The sequence below is a fragment of the Chelonoidis abingdonii genome, chromosome 1 (assembly GCF_003597395.2).
Source record: "Chelonoidis abingdonii isolate Lonesome George chromosome 1, CheloAbing_2.0, whole genome shotgun sequence".
NCBI lineage: Eukaryota > Metazoa > Chordata > Testudines > Testudinidae > Chelonoidis > Chelonoidis abingdonii.
Window position 1 is genome coordinate 190,128,847 of NC_133769.1, and position 19,367 is coordinate 190,148,213.

The window sequence follows — 19,367 nt, forward strand, 5'->3', positions numbered from 1 at the left end:
TTACCTATGCCCATAGGAGAATCCCTCTCATGAGCATAAGTAGTGTCTATGCTGAAGTGCTCAGCAGCGCCACTGAAGCGTTGTAAGTGTAGACATACCCCTAGTATCTGTTCATTAGCAGTTAATTAGAGCTGTCGTGAGAGGTTTGCCAGAGAATCAAAGCCTGGCAAGCATTTGTTTTTTGGCTCTCTTGAAGAAGCTTGTATTCTCACTGTTGTTCATCCTTTGGCTTGGAGACGAAAAACAGGACTGAAAGCTTGCCAGTATTTGTGTATTTATGACTCAAGTTTCAGTCATTTTGTCGGAGTAATGATAGTTGCAAGAAGAAAAGAATATTGCACCTTTTAAGTGCCTATTTTTTCCACTTTGGAAAAATTTCCATTATATTTAATTAACTTCTCTCTAGAGAGCTTTAAAAATAGTCAAAGGAACATTCTTGCCAGTCTCTGTTTCCAGTTTAGTTTTCATAGTTCTGCAAGTGATACCTCATTTTAAGTAATGTGGATGAATGAATGTTTGCCTGGAAAAATATTGTTAATGAATAAGCTATTTTGAAGTACGCTTGTTTGCTGCTTTCTGTCATTGTAAAGTAGTGTCTTCAAATGTCACTTGATGAAAAATTCTGAGCTGTAATCGCCCTCTCAATCTCCTGATGCAATCTTGACTTCAGTCCACACACAAAAAATCTATTGACTTCAAGAGAAGAGTGCTTCACATGGAGCAATAGCAAAACTAGGTCTAAATAGTAATGATAGACATGAAACATAGGAGAAGATAAATCTATGGATCATTTGTGTGTAGCTCCTTGTATAACAGGCAAACCTGCATATAAATTCCATTTAAAACCTCTTTAACTACGTTACCCATCATCAGCAATACTATGGTTCCAAAATGCTGAAAACTTATTTTGGAAGAAAACCTTAATTTTTCTCTTTTGTAGTACCTGGAATAAGACCTCTTTGGAAACAAAATGAAGTAAGTGCTGTGCACTTGAAAGGCAAGTGTATATTATATGTTCTGAATAGTCTTGTGGAGTTGCTTATTTATGTTAGCTTGATTGATGACAATCAGACACCTGGAATGACAGTGCATAACAACTTAGGGATGAGTTTGCAATGCAGTGTATCAGCAATGAAACACCAGTGCAGCTTTGGACTTCACAGGGACTGCGGCATAGAGCAATTGGCAGCTTACTTTGCAAGAAAAATAAATATTTCAGATATCCAATGTAGTGTTTACACTACAATTAAGAGACTTTACCTGAGATAAGTGTTCTGTTTTGCAGTCTTACCTTTCATGTGTTAATCAGTGGTTTTGTGACTACAAACAACAGAAGAATTTATATGCAACTAAGTGTTATTAGTCTTAACATTATGATTTGCAAAAGAAGTTCTGCCTTGATACATTTCCGTGATGAGTGATTATTATCTATATGCTTTTTATTAGGTAGAATCTGTGTATGAAGTATATACTAACTGCTTACTATGGTACTTGTAGGTCCTGATGTTGTCCCGGTACAGTTTTTTAAGACTGTAGTCTTTCAGAGATTTATAATCTTTCGTTACCAAAACATTCCTGAGCAAAATAACTGAGGATTTTTAAAATTTATTTAACATAATAAATAATTCCAGATCAGGTGGTTGATAATTACGGATGCAATCCTTCAAACACATTGCTTTTGTCCATTGTTTTAAGTTAACTTGCATAAGTAGTCCATCTTTTTGTGTTAGATAAGTCCCTGCCACAAAATAAATGGTTTTTATCATGTATCCATAATGTGGCAAAAGAATAATGGATTAGCAGGTGAATCTTATTGTTTTGGTTGGTGATTTTAGGAAAGAATTACAGGAGTTGGTGGAGGTTACAGGTTGGTGGAGGCTTCTTTCACTCAAGTATTATTATTAGTCAAGCATCAACAAATAAATATCAAGAGTTTTGCTGCTCAGGAAAACTTTAGAGATTTTCTTTGGGGAACAAGAGAAGTTCCAGTGAGAGATGGTCTCTCACCAAGGATCACAACCAACATGGCTCCTCCAGGTGTTAAGTATAGCATGTAAATACACTTTTTAGGTTTTTCAGAAAAAGCTAGACTTCATCAAAGTCAATACTAAGTGCCTAAATTATTGTAGCTTTTAGTAACAGCCATCTTAAATATTTTCTTCTGCCATTGATTTTGTGTAATGAAACATTTTTGAGGTCTTTATATATCTTATCCCAGAAGATGCTGATTCTCTCTGAAATGTTGTGACCAGCAAACAAGCCTTAAAAAACATGATTAATAGATTCCAAGACTAGAAGGGACCTCTGTCATCTAGTCTGACCTCCTCTATTGCACAGGCCACAGAACTTCCCCAAAATAATTCCCAGAGCAGATCTTTTGAAAAAAAAAAATCCAATCTTGATTTTAAAATTGTCAGTGATGTAGAATCCATTATTAAGTTGTTTCAAAGGTTAATTACTCTGTTATAAATGTGTACCTTACTTCCAGTCTGATTTTGTGTAGCTTCTACTTCCAGCCATTGGGTCATATTTTACCTTTCTCTGCTAGATTGAAGAGCCCATTATTAAATATTAGTTCCCCATATAGGTACTTGTAGACCTATAATCAAATCACCCATTAACCTTGTAAATTTGTGTCTATTCATTGTACATCAAGCTGTTAGTGTGTCTGTGGATGAAATATTTCTAGTTCAATTACAAAATAGTTTCCCATTACTGTGGTTTAGTCTGTAGCTTAAAAAAAAAAAGGCCTTGGGCACTCCACAGCTAGCTGGATCTAAATTCTGCTGCAAAAACATCCCCTGATTTTTAAAGCCTGCTGGTGGAGGGAGTCTTTGTTTAATTTAAAACATGTAGATGTTATAGAATTCAATATGAACTTAAAAAATGTCAGTACAGTAGTTCCTCTTTCTTGGATAGAAAATACATTGTATTCTCACATTTTCAGTGGGCCACAGATTTTGTATCCTGACTACCCTGTTCTGCCAAAACCTACAGCAGTAGCATGCCTTGCTAATATATGTGTTAAATGAACAAATATTTTCAAGACCTCAGTGCACCTCGTTTGTGAGCTACAGTGGACATCCTTAACAACTATCCAATTTTACCTTAAATGATAAATATATAATGTTACCTAGATATACATACTTGGTCAAGACTTAATATAGAGAATGTCTAGTGAATACTACATACACTGCGCTAACGTTATTTAGATCTGTATGCAAGTAAAAAGTTTCTAAGAGTAACTCCACTTTTTTTCCTGTTAGTTTAAAGTTAAAATTTTTTATAAGGACTTTCAGAATCTGTAGGCAACTGGGGAAAATTGTATATTAATGTTACCATAATAACTCTGCCTGATTATATGATTTTGCTGAAATGTTAATTTTGGGTTATAGATCACAATTAACCTAATATTCATATACATGCTTATGTCATCTCTAGATTAGGTAAATCTTGATGTGTTGATTAATATTCAAAATGAAGAGTCTCTCAACTATTTCAGGCAGATATGTCCGTGTGGGATAAGGAATTTTGTAAATTTAATTGATACATACTGATATAATTTTAAATAATAAAGCAGTTAGAGTTATGTGAAGTTACATAACAAAACACAAACACAGTTGAAATGGATTGAGTGAAGCTGGATTGGTGGATTTTATTTTTCCTTTAATTCCCCAGAGATTGATGCACCTTTCTTCTTCTTTAGGACCTAATGACAGTAGTATAAGAAAAATCATTATTTTACATACTCTTCAGTTTGAACATATATGAACAGTGTTTTATTCAATGGGTCTTTTGCTAGTTGGAATTATTTGAAGTGACAGATTATAAAGTACAGTATATTGGGCAGTTAATTGGATGCATAGTCTAAAGCAGTTGACCAAACTACATAGAGCATTTAATTAGAGTGTAGAGGCAAGACTGGGCCTTCATTTGTTTTGTATGGAGCTAAATGTAAAGCAAAAAGACCCCAGTCTGGAAAAGTACATAAGCATGTACTTAATTTTAAGCATGAGAATAGTTCTGTTCCTATTAGGGATTCAGATGAGAGATCCATAGAGGGCAGTTTATATCACATCTGATGACTGGTGGGATGCTTCCTCTAAAGCATCTGGCACTGACCCTCATAAGATACAGGATACTGGACTGGATTGACCAAAGAACTGATCCAGTGTGGCAATTCCTATATTCAATCTTACAATATTATAATTGGTTAGCTGCCTCTTAGGAGTGTGCTAAATGATAGGGCATTATTGTGCTTTGTCATGTATCCTGAGAAGAGATTTTGTAGAGGACTATCCATTTTGTTATCCCGTCTGAAAATGCAGTAGTTGTGAGCTCGTCATAGAATTGCCAACTTTCAAATCGCACCAAGCAGAACACCCCTTCCCTGAGGCCCCACCCTCACTCCATCCCCCTCCCTTTGCCACTCACTTTCACTGGGCTGGGGCAGAGGGTTGGGTGCAGGAGGGAGTGCGGGATGTGGTCTCTGGGAGGGGGCTCGGTTGGGGTGCAGATTCTGGGTGGGAGTTCCAACCTGGGGCAGGGGGTTGGGGTGCAGGAGGGGGTGCAGGTGCAGGCTCCAACTGGGCAGTGCTTACCTCAGGCGGCTCCTGGTCAGTGGCATAGTGGGGCTAAGGCAGGCTATCCTAGCTCTGCATGGCTCTGGTGGAGGGGCCAAGGGGCTCTGCATGCTGCCCACACCCATGGGCACTGCCCCCGCAGCTCCCATTGGCCATGGTTCTGGGCCAATGGGAGCTGTGGGAGTGGTGCCTGTGGGTATGGGCAGTGCAGACGAAGTTTCTCTGATCACCTCTCCCTGCCAAGGGGCCGCAGGGACATGCCTGCCGCTTCTGAGAGCCACACCAAGCTGGGCAGGGTGCCTGGCTTAGCCCTGCTGTGCCACTGACCGGACTTCTAACAGCCCAATCAGCAGTGCTAACCGGAGTTGCCAGGGTCGCTTTTTGACCAGGCCTTCAGGTCAGAAACCAGACACCTGGAAAACGTAGCTCATCATTCAGTGTGGTTGATCTTAAAATCATGCTTTTCTTTTGTGAACTAGGTAACATGAGTACAGTAATTCCTAACTAGTCACTGTATATGGTAGAGGGAATATTATTATCATCATCACATTAATGTTGTCTAATTACTAAAGACAAAATTAGGAAGTTTTAATTTTCTCTGCGTATGTTCCATTACTGTGCATTATATAGGTTAGAAGAAAAACACAATACTGGCAAAAGAAGGCTAGATGCTATCAAGAACTTCCTCTGAGATATTGATCTGGTCACAGTCAGCTGCTTGGAAATTTATTGTTTAAATAATCTAATATATCTAAGGAGTAGTATAACTGAATCAGTCCATTCAAATGCCTCAAAAATCAACCAAAGATTAATAACCCTGATAATTCTCTCTGATCTGCCCTGGTGTGGGATTAGAGCCTTGTATAGCATAAGGATTAATTCTACTGCATTGGTTAAAATGATAAACATATGGGCCACGTCCTCAGCTGATGTAAACTGCATTGACTTCAGTAGTCCACTAACAGTAAATCAAGAGGAGTCAACAGATGACAAGCTGTGGGAAGATTTTCAGTGGCACAGAGAGTAGTTAGGCATCCCACTGAAGGTCAGTGGTAGTTTGGTGCTGATCTGCCTTTTGGGCCCAGGCAAATTTCTTCCAGAAGTGGTGATGTTTGTAATAATTTTTAAAATATATAATATTGGGTGGAAATTTCATGTGAACAAGTGTTTGCGAACAAATTCTGACACTATTGCATCTGTTTGAAAATGACTTGAGAGAATTACCTTTCTTGTCGTATTTTGACACTTCTAGAAAATTCTTACAAATATCTGAAACCCTCAGAAATATTTTTGTGAGTTCCGTTCTAAAAATAGACAAAGATTTGGGGGTGGAATGGTATTTTCTTAAAATAACTTTTCCATTCTTCTTATGAGGGCTTAGAAGATCAGAAGTAGTGTTTCAACCATGGAGACCTTGGGCTTCGAAGAAATGAAATTTAGATGGGAGCAGAGGAAACTGTGTATCTAATGCCAGGCAAAAATTAAATAGATTGGAGCTTTGGGGTGGGTAAAAGAAAGCAAATATCTAGGAGGATATTCATACCCAAGGGGCTCAGATGCTATCAGTGATGAATGTGTTATAAATCCTTAACCAGATAAGAACGATTAAATAGGTAAAGAATAAGAGTCTGTTCATGCCCAGATGTGAAAAGCATGATTTCAGGACCAACCATACAGTGGAAAAAATAAAGATATGAAACAGGGTACTTCTACACTACAGGATTATTCCGATTTTACGTAAACCGGTTTTATAAAACAGATTGTATAAAGTCGAGTGCACGCGGCCACACTAAGCACATTAATTCGGCGGTTGTGTGTGGTCCGGGCTGCACGGATTTCCGGAGCGTTGCCTGTGGGGTAGCTATCCGTAGCTATCCCATAGTTCCTGCAGGCTCCCTGCCCTTAATTCTGGGTGAGAGCAAAAATCTCGTCGCGGTGGTTCTGGGTAAATGTCGGTCAGTGCCATTCCTTCGGAAAGCAACGAGACAAGTATTTGCACCTTTTCCTGGATTGCCTCAGATGCATAGCACGGCCACCAGGAGCGTTCAGCGTGTTTTTTTTTTTAAGTCACCGTATGTGTACTGGTGCCAAGGACAGAGGCTATACTCCAGTGCTACCACAGCAGCCATTCATTGTTTTGCTGATAGCAGAGACGCAGTTATCGTCATTCTGTCAGTCTGCTGCGGTGTAAATTGGCAATGAGATGAGTTATCTGTCCCTCTGTACTGTCTGCTGTAGCATGGGTGCCCTGCGGAGATCAGCTGGGGCGCAAAAGCAAAACTAGATGACTCCGTGAGTCAATCCCTCCTTTATGGTTTCTAAAAGATAGGTGTCTGCCCTTGAGATCTGGGCAAGTGTATTAGAGAACGCCAGTGTATAAGAGAGCACAGTGCCTCCGGTCGATCCACAGAAATGATGAGCTCTGCCATTCACGGGGGTGCCTGCAAATACCCCGCCCATGCTTCCCTCCCCTCACCTTCCTGGGCTACCGTGGCAGTGTCCCCCCCATTGTGTCATGAGTTATAAAGAATCGCAGGAAAGAACAGTGACCTTGTGAGTGAGATAAAAATAGGGGGAGGCAGACTACCCGGGCTTTGACAGTCGAGCAGGACATTAGCGGTTGGGGAGAGACAGCAGCATGCTGCTGCTATGACCAGGTTCCAGGAGGACAGACTTTTCTTACACAGGGGGGGGCTGTGGAGCGTCAGCCCCCGTTGCATGATTGAGGACGGCTACAGCGTTTGTACATTCTGAGGAATGCACCGAGAATCATTCTACTTTTACCCAGCACCCCCCAGCTCACTGAAGCCAGCCAGGAGCACTCAACGGGAGTAACAGGACGCTACCACGTCTACTGCAACCGTCCCCCCGGGCAGGGAAAGGAGTGGATCACTGTTCTTCACTGCTGCAGCATCGCGTCTACCAGCAGCATCATAGACATTGGTTGCATTGAAGAGTTCAGAAACGATTTCTTTCCCTTCTTTACCACGTGTGGGGGGAGGGAAAATTGACGAGCGCTATCCCTGACCCACGCTTGACAATGTGTGTGACCCAACAGGATTGGTTAGCTCAGCCAGAATGCAATCTTTCGGAGACTGCTGTGACTGGGGATCGCTGGAGTCCTCAGTACCCCCACTCCCTCCACTTGAGCGTCCATTTGGAATCTCTGGCTATCACGCATTTGCTTTCGCAGCACTGTGTAGCTGTAGATTTTTTTTCAACGCATTTTGTTTCATCTTCTGTAATGGAGCTTGTGAGACAGCATTTGTTTTCGCCATCCGGCGATCAGATCAGTATTCACCGTAATGGCCATGCTGGAGCTCTTTTTGATTTGGGACTGCATTTTGTCCACCCGTGCTGTCAGGACTCCACGGCTGGGCAAAAGGAATGAAATCTAAATTGTTGCAGGCTTTTTCTGTTTACCTGGCAACTGCATCCGAGTGTCAGTGCGTGCCAGGCCGTACACGTGGTGCACTGTGGGATACTGCCCGGAGGCCAATACCGTCGATTTGCGGCCACACTAACCCTAATCCGGTATGGTAATACCGATTTTAGTGCTACTCCTCTCGTTGAGGAGGAGTACAGAAACCGATTTAAAGAGCCCTTTATATCGATATAAAGGGCCTCGTCATGTGGACGGGTACAGCGTTAAATCGGTTTAACGCTACTAAAATCGGTTTAAACGCGTAGTGTAGACCAGGCCTTAGATACACTATAATGTTTCTCTAATTCCCTTGATAAAGGGCAGTTTGGGAGGAAAAACACTTAAATGTAGCATGCATACTGTTTTATGGCTTTCTTGTCAATGTATTCTGTAAAAATAACAACACTGTTCATAGATTAGAGATAACAAGTGCCTGAAGATGTGCAAGGCTGTCTCTTAATATCACGCCCAGCATACATTTATTACATCCCTCCACATTTCATCTTTGGAGTTTTAATTACTGCCTTTATCAGTGATTTGAATTTAGCAGATTGTTAGGATTCATAGGCTAAACATACCAGAATAGAGTTGTAACATTCTCACTCTAAGCCACTGATCACTTTACAGACTTTTAGCTATACTTCAGATAGAGAGAAATCAACTTTATTGCTCAGTGTTAAATGTTGCTGCATTTCAGTTTTGTTTAATATATTTCAAGAGATGCTGTCAGGCACCAGGTGCAGGAGATGAGTTTAAAATGCAAGGAGGATTAATATTGTAGTAAAGGGGTCAGACTAAGCCATGTCTACCATGAGTAAAAGACACTCAGAATACATGTAAGCTTGCTTTTTGATACTTACAAAGATCGCCTCTTCTGTCTGCAAATTTAAATAGAAAACTTTGTGGTGGTTAGGATGATTGTACGCTGAAGTTCACTTTGGTGCACTCAAGTAGTTACCCCTATATGTATTTGGGGGCCATGTCTTTGGCCTTGCTTTGGTGGCAGAAGGGAGCAGTAAAGCACACTAACAGATTAGCTGAAGATTCTCCAGATGTGGGAGAATCTCCCTGGTGGCAAGAAGATAACACAGCTGATCCCATCCTCCCACTTTCTGGCATAGGAGGCATCTCAGGGGCAAGCCAGGGGGCGGCAGGAGTTTGAGTAGCTCCGGGGACTGAGGGAGCACAAAAGTGCCTCTGAAGAAGGTTCAGTATAATGCTCTTAAACATCCAAAACTTTATTTCAAAAACCATTTTCTTTAAACAAGGAAAATTCTTGGACCATATGCTATTAAATAAGCATTCCACATCCCTGAGCTGCCGCATAAATCTGAAATTTTAAAAAACTGTTTTTTGAATGCAAAAAAGATTCTGAAAAATGTCTTAAATGAAAATATTTTCCAAACCTATTCAGATCACTTATAATTGGCCAAAGCCAGTTTTTATGGCACCGTCCCAGATTCACACAAACAAACAAAACCTGTTGCTGAGCCTGGGCAGTATATGAGACATTTCAGCCTAAAAAGAAAATTTTGAGAGATTTTATAAATAGTCTTTTTCCACTTGCTCAGTGTGAATATATATGTATTTTTTCAAAGGCAAGTGACCACCTTTATTAGGGTAAGTGCTACGTGAGTTAGGCTTTTGGTAAAATTTCCAAAAGCATTTAAGTGATTTACATGCTTAAGTACTAAGACTTTCAATGAGACTTAGGCGCTTTTGAAAATTTTATCCTTTGTGCCTAGCATGGGAAGGTTTTGTGACTGTTTTCCAATATTGATTAGAAACTAGGGTTTGTGATTAATTTCAGTTAATGCATGCAATTAATGCAAAACAAATTAACTAGATGAAAAATGTCATGATTAATCACAGTTTTAATAGTGCTGTTAATAATAGAATACCAATTTAAAGTCATTATATATATTTATGTTTTTCTACATTTTTAAATATATCGATTTCAATTATAACACAGAATTCAAAGTGTACAGTTATATTATTATTTTTATTACAAATATTTGCACTGTAAAAATGATAAACAAAAGAAACAGTGTTTTTCAACTCACCTCATACAGCTCTACTCGGTCCTACTTCTTGTTCAGCGAGTTGCTAAGACAAACAAGTTTGCTTACATTTACAGGAAATAATCTTGCCCACTTCTTAATTACAATGTCACCTAGAAGTCATAACAGGCATTCGCATGGCACGGTTGTAGCCGGCATTGCAAACTATTTATATGCCAGGTGTGCTAAACATTGGTATGCCTCTTCACGCTTTGAATACAGGCTCTTAAGTTTTACACTGTTTTGTTTTTGAGTACAGTTATGCAAAAAAAAAAATTTACATTTGTAAGTTGCACTTTCACAATAAAGAGATTGCACTACAGTATTTGTATGAGGTGAATTGAAAAATACTGTTTTTTTCTTTTTTACAGTGCAAATATTTGCAATAAAAATAATATAAAATGAATACTGTACACTTTGTATTCTGTGTTGTAATTGAAATCAAGATATTTGAAATGTAGGAAAACATCCAAATATGTATATAATACATTTAAATTGGTATTCTATTATTGTTAAACAGTGCAATTAAAACTACAACTAATCACAACTATTTTTTAATCTCATGATTAATTGTGATTATTTTTGTAATTGTTTGACAGCCCTTTTAGAAACTATTAACAAAATGGTTTAAAATGAAAGTGAAATCTTAATCTCAACTGGAGTAGCATTACAATTATAATGTGTTCAATGATCTTGCAGTGGCATTGACCCTCACCAACAACAATTATATTTCCTAATCATAGAATTTTTTAAGAATATTTGGAATGTCCTGTTGATCCACTCCATTTAGAAGAAGCAGCAGAGAATCCTGTGGCACCTTATAGACTAACAGCAGGATTCTCTGCTGCTTTTACAGATCCAGACTAACACCGCTACCCCTCTGATACTTGACTCCATTTAGAAGGTTAAGAACAAAAGGCCTGGTATGGAATGCAGCATCAGAGAACAGCCTGTTCCAAAAATGTTATGTTACATATTTTTTTGGTACTGAGATGAATTTTTCTGCATATGAAACTTTTATTCTATTAGCAATTTCAAAGGCCGGTAAAAAGTAGCATTTAGATCATAATCTTTCTAGTGCTAGAAAGATCGTGATTAAAAAAATTCTCTGTTTTGCTGTGCCAGAATGGTGGTATACTAAAAAAAAAAAAAAAAAAAAAAAAAAAAAAAAAAAAAGAAAAAGAAGAAAAAGTTGCTATTGTGATCTAATCTATTTATGTGGCCTTCATTGTCCTAGTATCTGACCTTTCACAAATCTGCTTTTAATATAGAACTGTAAAGGCTCTTATATTATATATAACAAATAGGCAATGTATTACCTTACAGGTCTTGTCTTGCCAACATCTGGGGGCATTGTTCTAAAAAATATGGATTATTTAGGCCTCTGCTGCTTTGCAGGTTAGTTATAAATTCAGGGCAACAGTGTCCTATCACCAGTTAACGGCTCAGGTCATACCAAGCAGACAATTCATCCTCCTATTTTCCTGTAATCTGTAAACCTACACTTTTACTTGGCTCCCTCTCTTCTCCCATTAGCCAGTTATGCCAGATAATAAGAAATATTATTTAATGGGGCACCTACATCTAAAGGTGTGTTTAACAAAATCTCACTGAAACATCAGGCGGCCAATTCTAATGAGATCAAGTGGGCTCTAGGGAGCCAACTTATCCATCCCAGAGGTTTTTGCAAGAAGCTAGTTGGCGTTGCAGTGGAGCTATAGTGATGAAATAAGATTTGAGTAAGGAAGCATCCTGGTAAAAGGGAAGGCATCATATTGTAGTTGGAGAGGTCAATATATAATGAGATTAAAATTACTTGTGTGTTGTCAATTAAGCTGGTAAAAAAAAGTGTTGAGAGTGAGGTGCTTGGGAGTCTGAAAAGGAAGTGGCAGTTTGTGGGGAGAAGATGGGTGATGGGCAAGGGTTACAGAGAGATTGTTCCTGGGACTAGATGCATGGCTGCTTCTGCCTCAGTGGAAAAAGACCACTAATGAAACAAATACAGGCAGAAGTAAAGTGCACATGAGGGCCATGGTGGGCTTCAGTTGCAACAGAACCAAGATGGTGATTCTGTGTGTCTGCATGAGGAGTTGTGGGGAGGATTTGAAAAGCCGCCATATGAGGCTTGTCCATGCTGCACATTGCAGAGGCCAGATGTCTGGGCGCTCCCCAGAGGACCTCTATGCAGCAGGGTCTTAGAGAGGCGTGGCAGAGAAGAAGCAGGCATAGGTCAAGTGGATCTGCAGCTCTGCTTCTCTACTGTCCTCGCTGAACAGGATGGGGAGCTGGCAGCAGAGCTCCTCCACTGCATGATCTGGATCTCTTTCCTTACCAAACTCCATACAACCTCCCTATGTCACACCCAGCTGCTGAGACTTGGATGGCAGGGAAAGAGACAGGATTTAGCCCCAAAATAGGTATGAGATGAGAAGGAAAAATATCAAACAGGGAGAAGAGAACTCGCTGATCTGATGCTGTCATGCTGCAGGATCTCTGCCAGAGCACGTGCTACCGCTTTCAATAGCATGTAATGTGGTAATAGCCTTCAGGGCATTGAATTCTGAATGAAAGGCTGTGGGATTCTGATTTAGCCACTAAATTGGTTTAAGATCTACAAACAATCAGTTTTTTTCACATTGAGAAATATCCAGGGTGTATGCAGTAACATCATCTCAGTGTGGATGATGGTAAATCCAAATGTCATCAGTTTATTTAAGGTCTCCTGGGCAGAGTAGGATAAAATTAATAATTTCATGTCTTTGCCTCTCTGACCTCATTCCACTTCCTGTTTTTGAATTCCATCACTGCAATATGAACTCTTTTGCATGCTGGATTTTTAAATGGACGTTAAGGCTCTCAGTCACCCAGTCCGGCAATAGTTTCTGCTTCATTCAGAATATTTTTAAATGCCTTTTAGAATATTATACTCTAGCACTAGTTCAAATTGAAAATCTACTGCAGTGCAAAAATGCTTCAAAATTTGCTGAAACATGAACTTTTCTTCTGAGACGGGCTTCAGGAATCTCACCACACTGACAGTGGGGCCCAAGGCACCGGGGCACAAGGTGCGGGGAAGGCTGCGATCCTCACCTGGTGCAGCAGTGACCTGGCCAGGACTGCAAGAAGGAGGCAGAGTCCCCAGCTGAGGGGTATTGCTGAACAGTTCCTGCCTGGGCATGACTCGTACACTCATTGCTGATGGGTGAGTGAATGAGCAGGGTTGTGACAGCAAAGGTGCAGAGGGTTTCCTGCATATCTGCCATGCTGGTGACACTTTATTGCTGCAGGCACAAGGTATGGGGAAGAGTCTGGTCTTTGCAGGGCAGAGAAATGATCTCTGGCCAGGGCAGCAAGGAAGACGAGGACGAGCCCCTGGCCCGTGGGAAGCCACTCTGTTGCTGAATGGCTCTGTCCTCAAACAGTTCTATTGGTTTCATCCCTAATTACATTTTGTAGCATTTTTACATAAGGATGTAAAGTATTGGGGCATTCAAATTTCTTGACGAATTCAAATTCCTACTGCACTTCCCTTAAATAAAAATGCATTTCTGTTTGCTCTTTCAATCCTTGGCTAATGATGCAAGCACCCAATCATACTTCATCAAATCCTAGAAAATTAAATAATATAGCAAACCTAATTCCTCCATAAAAGAGATGATCATAACATTGTGATAAATGAAGGGGGTGGGAGTAGCTCCCTTTTATGGCTACTCAGCCAGCCAGTAGCTATAAAATCCCTTTTAGTAGCTGTTCTCTAATTGCTCCACCTATAAAGGGTGAAAAAGTCTCATGCTATGTATAGCGGGCACCTGGCCAAAAGAGCCAATGGGAAGGCTAGAACTTTTTAAAATTGAAAAAAGACTCCTTTTTGTCTGTCTGATGTTCTCTGGGGGAGAGGCAGACAGGGCAGAGCTATGCTGTAAGAAGTTTGGGCCAGGTATGAAAAAATCATTAGTATCATACCTAGAAACTACTCATTTTAAACCCCAGATATGTAAATAGATCAGGAAATGTGTAGGAAGACGCAATTAGGTTTATCCCTTTTATTTCATTATGGCTTGTGGATGCCTCTGTGCTAACCCCAGGTGCTTTTGTTTTACTTGTAACCTTTAAACTGTACCTCAAGAAAGTTTTTCTTCGTGCTTAATCCTCGTAGTTGCACTTTAAAAAATCTAGCAATAGCCTGAGTTCCCAGATGTATTTTCTTCCCTTTTTTATTAACAAAATTTCACCATTTTTAAGAACAGAATTGTATTTTTGTGTCTTAAGACATTTGTGCACATGTTGTTTAATTAGCTGGTGGCAAGAGCTGATTTTTGTTTGTTTGTTTGTTTCTCAGCTCTTCCATGGGTGGGGGGGGGGAAGGGCTTGGGGTACCTCACAGGAAGGAATTTCCAAGTGCGCCTTCCTGGGTTCTCAAAGGGGTTCTGCACTTGAGTGATGGTAGCATCTACCAATCCAAGGTCAGAGAGAAGCTGTAACCCTGGGAGTTTTAATCCAAGCCTGGAGTGGCCAATATTAATTTTTAGAATCCTTGTGGGGCTTACCTTCTGCACTCTAAGTTCCAGAGTTCATTTGTGTTTGCTCTTTCAATCCTTGGCTAATGATGACCTCTAGCATCCGATCATACTTCAGCAAATCCTAGAAAATTAAATATAGCAACCTATTTCCTCCCTAAAATAGGTGATTAGAACATACGTAATATAATATATGTAGTTATATAGTTTCTGTTCTAACTAGACCTGGCTGAAAATTTTCTGACAGAACATTTTTTTGTTGTTGTTGGAAAATGGTTATTTGACTGAATCAAAATTTTCAAGAGAAACCAGGCAGGCCACCTGATTGCCTGCTTTCCCTGACTTCCTTGGCTGCCTGGCAATCCGGGCAGACAGTTTGCTGGGAGGCTGCTGGGGAGACTGGAGAGCTGGGCAGCCTGCCTGCTCATCCTCCAGGCAAATAGCTGATAAGCCAAAAAAATCCATTTTAGTTCTCCCCCTATGGAATTTTCTCACTTTTCCTTCCTGTGAAAAATGTTGAGTTTTTTTTCATTTAAATTCAGATTTTTTTCCCAAAATTTCAACTTTTTTCATGGAATGAAAAATGCTGTTCCCACATATATCTAGTTCTAAGTCTCTGCAGTATGATGATTTCCATAGATCTGTGCAATATAATAAACATCATCACAACTTGTGTCTCTTAATTTTAGTTTTAAAATAACTAAAGTTCTTGTCGCAGACAATGGTGAGAAAGTTGCCATGTCAGCTGTATTATGATTTGTTTCGGGTTCTGTGTTAATGTGTATTAAGAGATGGGCAGGTTCGGTTGTGAGGCAGAGGGTGGTGTATGGCTACACTTGGAATTTCAAAGCACTGCCGTGACAGCGCTTTGAAGTGAGAGTGTGGTCAGAGCGGCAGCGCTGGGAGAGAGCTCTCTCAATGCTGCATGTAAGCCACATCCTTTACGGGTGTAACGTGCAGTGCTGGGAGCCGCGCTCCCAGCACTGCCGCCCTGATTACACTGACGCTTTACAGCGCTGCATCTTGCAGCACTCAGGGGAGTGTTTTTTCACACCCGTGAGCGTGAAAGTTGTAGAGCTGTAAAACGTGAGTGTAGCCAAGCCCCATATGTTAGATATTCTACATAAGTTATTGTCCCTTCAAAGTACAGAGCTCAGCATTTTTGAGGCCAGCAATACAAGGGGCATATGTTTCAAATTATTCTCCTATGCATGTTAGGCAGATTAATTGTGATACTGAAAATTATTAGGGACTTGAGTCATGCAAGGTGTCCTGACTGTAGTGATATTCAATATGTATATTTTTCTTTATTACTACCATCAACTTTATGCCTCTAGCTAGAAATGGATCTCCTCACTCATCATGTTAACACTGTGGAGAACTTTTTGCAGTGTGTGTGAAGGTGGAAGTTGTTAGCACTGTATAAGTATATAGCTTCTGATTGATAGCCCACCCGTTGAGGCTCTGAAATTTGAGTTTATCCCATAAAGTTGAAACTAATTCAGTCCCTGATTGTATTTAAATCTGCATATCATAGGTTAACAGCAAGTAGCTAGATGAACCCCAGTAATTGTAACTGTATATGGCTTTGTGTATAGGGATTTTTATGGTGGGAGATGGGGAATTTATATAGAGGATACCAAATAACTTATTTGCTTTTATGGACTATCTCAACTACAGTATATACATAGCTGACTTTACTTCCTATAGATTTTGTCCTCTTATAACATATGTATGGATGCCCCGACAAGGTATAGAACTGGATGTTAATGAAAGAGATGTATTCCATGGTGAATCAACTGCTTTGTATGTTCTGACAGCAAGTGTACATTACTTTCAGTTGAAAAATAAAGTAATATTGGTGCAATGATCATTTTATTATCCAAGATGTAATTTATAAAGGAGATTGTTCACTTACCTTGTGTAGGTATATACATGGCTCAGAAGCCTAACAATAAAAATGAGAGATGTTTGAAGTTTTTTTAGCAAAGCAAAGTAGAAAAAAAGCTGCAGAGAATTCTCAGCATATTTTTCCCCTTCTGTATTAGCCATTGCATAAAGGGATGCAGCGCCATTGATTCAACTGGAGTTGTGTCCACTCGCATCCAGGGCTGAATTTGGCTTGAAATTCACTGATAATCAGAAAAGTAACGATCTGAGAGCTGCAGATTGCCTCTCTGTATTCTACATCCTCTCTGTTTACCCCTTAGTAACAAAAACACATTTATGCTCTACTTTCTTACTTCTGCTTGTTCTATAGAAATTAATGCAGATTTAGGGGGGGAGGGCAGGATTCCATTTTGGCTCATGTATCATCAAGAGAGTTAACTAAATTCCAATAACATAATCTTCATCTTGATATGTGTAGCCTTCAGCTCAGTTGTGCAATAACTACGTCTGTAGTGGTCACCATTCAATTACTGCAACATTTTGAAACTGTTACCATGGCATTCAATATTCTACTACATACTAAGTACATTATAAATACAAGAAAGGGGCAAATGCCAAGATAAAGTGAATTTTACCTGTCAATGGTAATTGTCAAATTTTTAATGGCAGTCATTTTATAATATTCCTGAATTGGGTTAGGATTATTGCTGGTGATGCAGAAGTCATAAAAACACAGCATGATTCTCAGATCACCAGTTGAGTTTGCAGGGCTGAGAGAGAAAATATTGTTCTACTTGTAAACTGAGCAGATCTGATATGGGATCATTGAAAGACAATAACCTTGGAACTGTGCAATACGGTTTTTACAGAATCACCATTCTGAGTGGAATTATGCTTCATTCTTCTTTGCAGATTGCGAAGTACTTGTTCCTTGGAACTGCACCTGTTCAGCATGACACCCTCCTTTGCTGGGGATGTCACAACTATAATTGGAGAATGAAACCTGTCTGTGGGGGTAAGGTATGTTCCATTCTTTTCCAGCAGTTCATGGTTTGCTAAGATTCTTCATATTCATTTTTCTACTCAATAAAAAATGAGAGTAAAATATGAATTTTACTTTGGTCACAACAGTAGATATCTTTTAGCTATAGGCAAGCTCCATTCTCCATTGCTACTCAATGTTACATGTGACACTTCCAGCAGAGTGTATGCTGGAGTGTCACCACTGAGTTACAGCTGAGGGGACAATTCATGGACCAAAACAGAAATTAAAAATGGAAAAGGTATATCTAAAATACTGCCCTGACTTCCAAGCTGTCAGGACTTCAGGCACCTGATCCTCCACTCTGCTACATCAGTTTTACGTGGCTGTAACTCAACAGCGTAACAGAGGGGAGAATTGGGTCTAATGAGAGGATTATTTCCTTTGGAGAGAAAAATAGGTTGTTGTAATCCCCATGATTTGTACATCTTAAAACATGTTTAGCTTCTGGTAGTATTATAGATTGCAGCAGCAGCAATATCAAATTAAGAGTTACCAGCATGGTACACCCACTAGTGGTTACAGTGTAAAACATACTTTATACTTTTAAAGATTCAAAGCCGTCAAGTTGTGCATACAGTTAGCTTATGGAAACACACATTATTGGTGTTATCTTTGTCTCCCCTCCCCATTTCTATCCTCTTGTTTCATTTGTTGTGTCTTGGCTTTGTTGTGAATATGTAAGCTCTTTTGGGCAGGAAATGTGCCTTCCTATATGTTTGTATAGCATCTACCATAATGGATTCTCCATCCTATTGGTTTCTCCCAAAACATGATATAACGAGCAGGCAGGAGCTGGGGAGAAATGAAGGAGGTTGAAAAATGAGAGCTTGTGAAACTTGGGGTAGAGAGCAGGGATTGGGAAAAACCACATGGTGAGAGAGAGCCAAGTGTAGGAGAAGAACTCTGTTCTACATAAGAAAGTATCACAGTATAGGGGTTCGATGTTGGGGTATGTATATGCATTTTTGATGGGGTCCCCACATTTTGATAGATCAAATCCTTATTTCATCTTGATACTTCACTGTGTACAATGGCTTCCTCTGGCATACAGCTTTATGATTCCGTTGGCTATAGATTTTATATTGTGCTGGAGTTTTCCAGGTGTTTTAATTATTCTAGCATCTGGTCCTCCCTGTCCATACATGCATTTATGAGAGCTGGATTATATATATTTAACTCTGACTGGGAACTGGCTCTATAATCCATTTTTGTATGTTCAGAAGTAGTACATATGTTCTTTGATCTGTAAACTTCACAGCTAGTGTTGTTTCATCATAGAATTTTTTCCAAGGATGTGGTTTTGGGTCACCAATCGTATTAAATTTGATTTGCTTGTATGTGCCACAAGATGTGTCAAAATAGTGTATTGAATAGAGATGCTGCACATAGACAATAGCTACAGTTTGCCATTTTCTTGTCTATTGATAAATTAGGTTTTAATATCTATTGCAAGGGACTAGGCTTATTTGAACAGGAACTGCTCCATTAGGAATTTGGTAGCACGCAAGCCGAGGAACCTAGGGCCAAATTCAAAGGTGACATAAATGGTGCTGTAAGCGATAAGTGATATGTTGGAAAGTGGGTGTAAATGAGAAACTGCAGGCCAAGGACAGAAAGTTGGTGTTGAATTAAGTCAGGCAACCAACAGGAAGCTATAAGTAAATAGGGGACCTATTTGATCATAATTTGCTATTGGTTGCTTTGTCCATTTTCAAGTCACACCCACTTTATTACATGTACGTAAAACCGCAATGTCATTACTGCTGAATTTTGTCCCCCAGAGAATAGTTCTGCCACCCATTACTTCATGCAAAGGAATTTATTAATTATTGAGTTTTGTTAACGAAA

At 39.7% G+C, this 19,367-nt stretch overlaps 1 long non-coding RNA gene across 3 annotated transcripts in view; it reads left to right on the forward strand.

Moving 5' to 3' along the window:
• LOC116815468 (uncharacterized) overlaps positions 1 to 19,367 on the forward strand; it is a 325,990-nt gene that overhangs the window by 189,843 nt on the left and 116,780 nt on the right. For all 3 annotated transcript variants that reach the window (XR_012657152.1, XR_012657151.1, XR_012657153.1), the window contains one exon: positions 17,387 to 17,494. This is a non-coding gene — a long non-coding RNA (uncharacterized LOC116815468). The remainder of the gene's footprint in view (positions 1 to 17,386; positions 17,495 to 19,367) is intronic.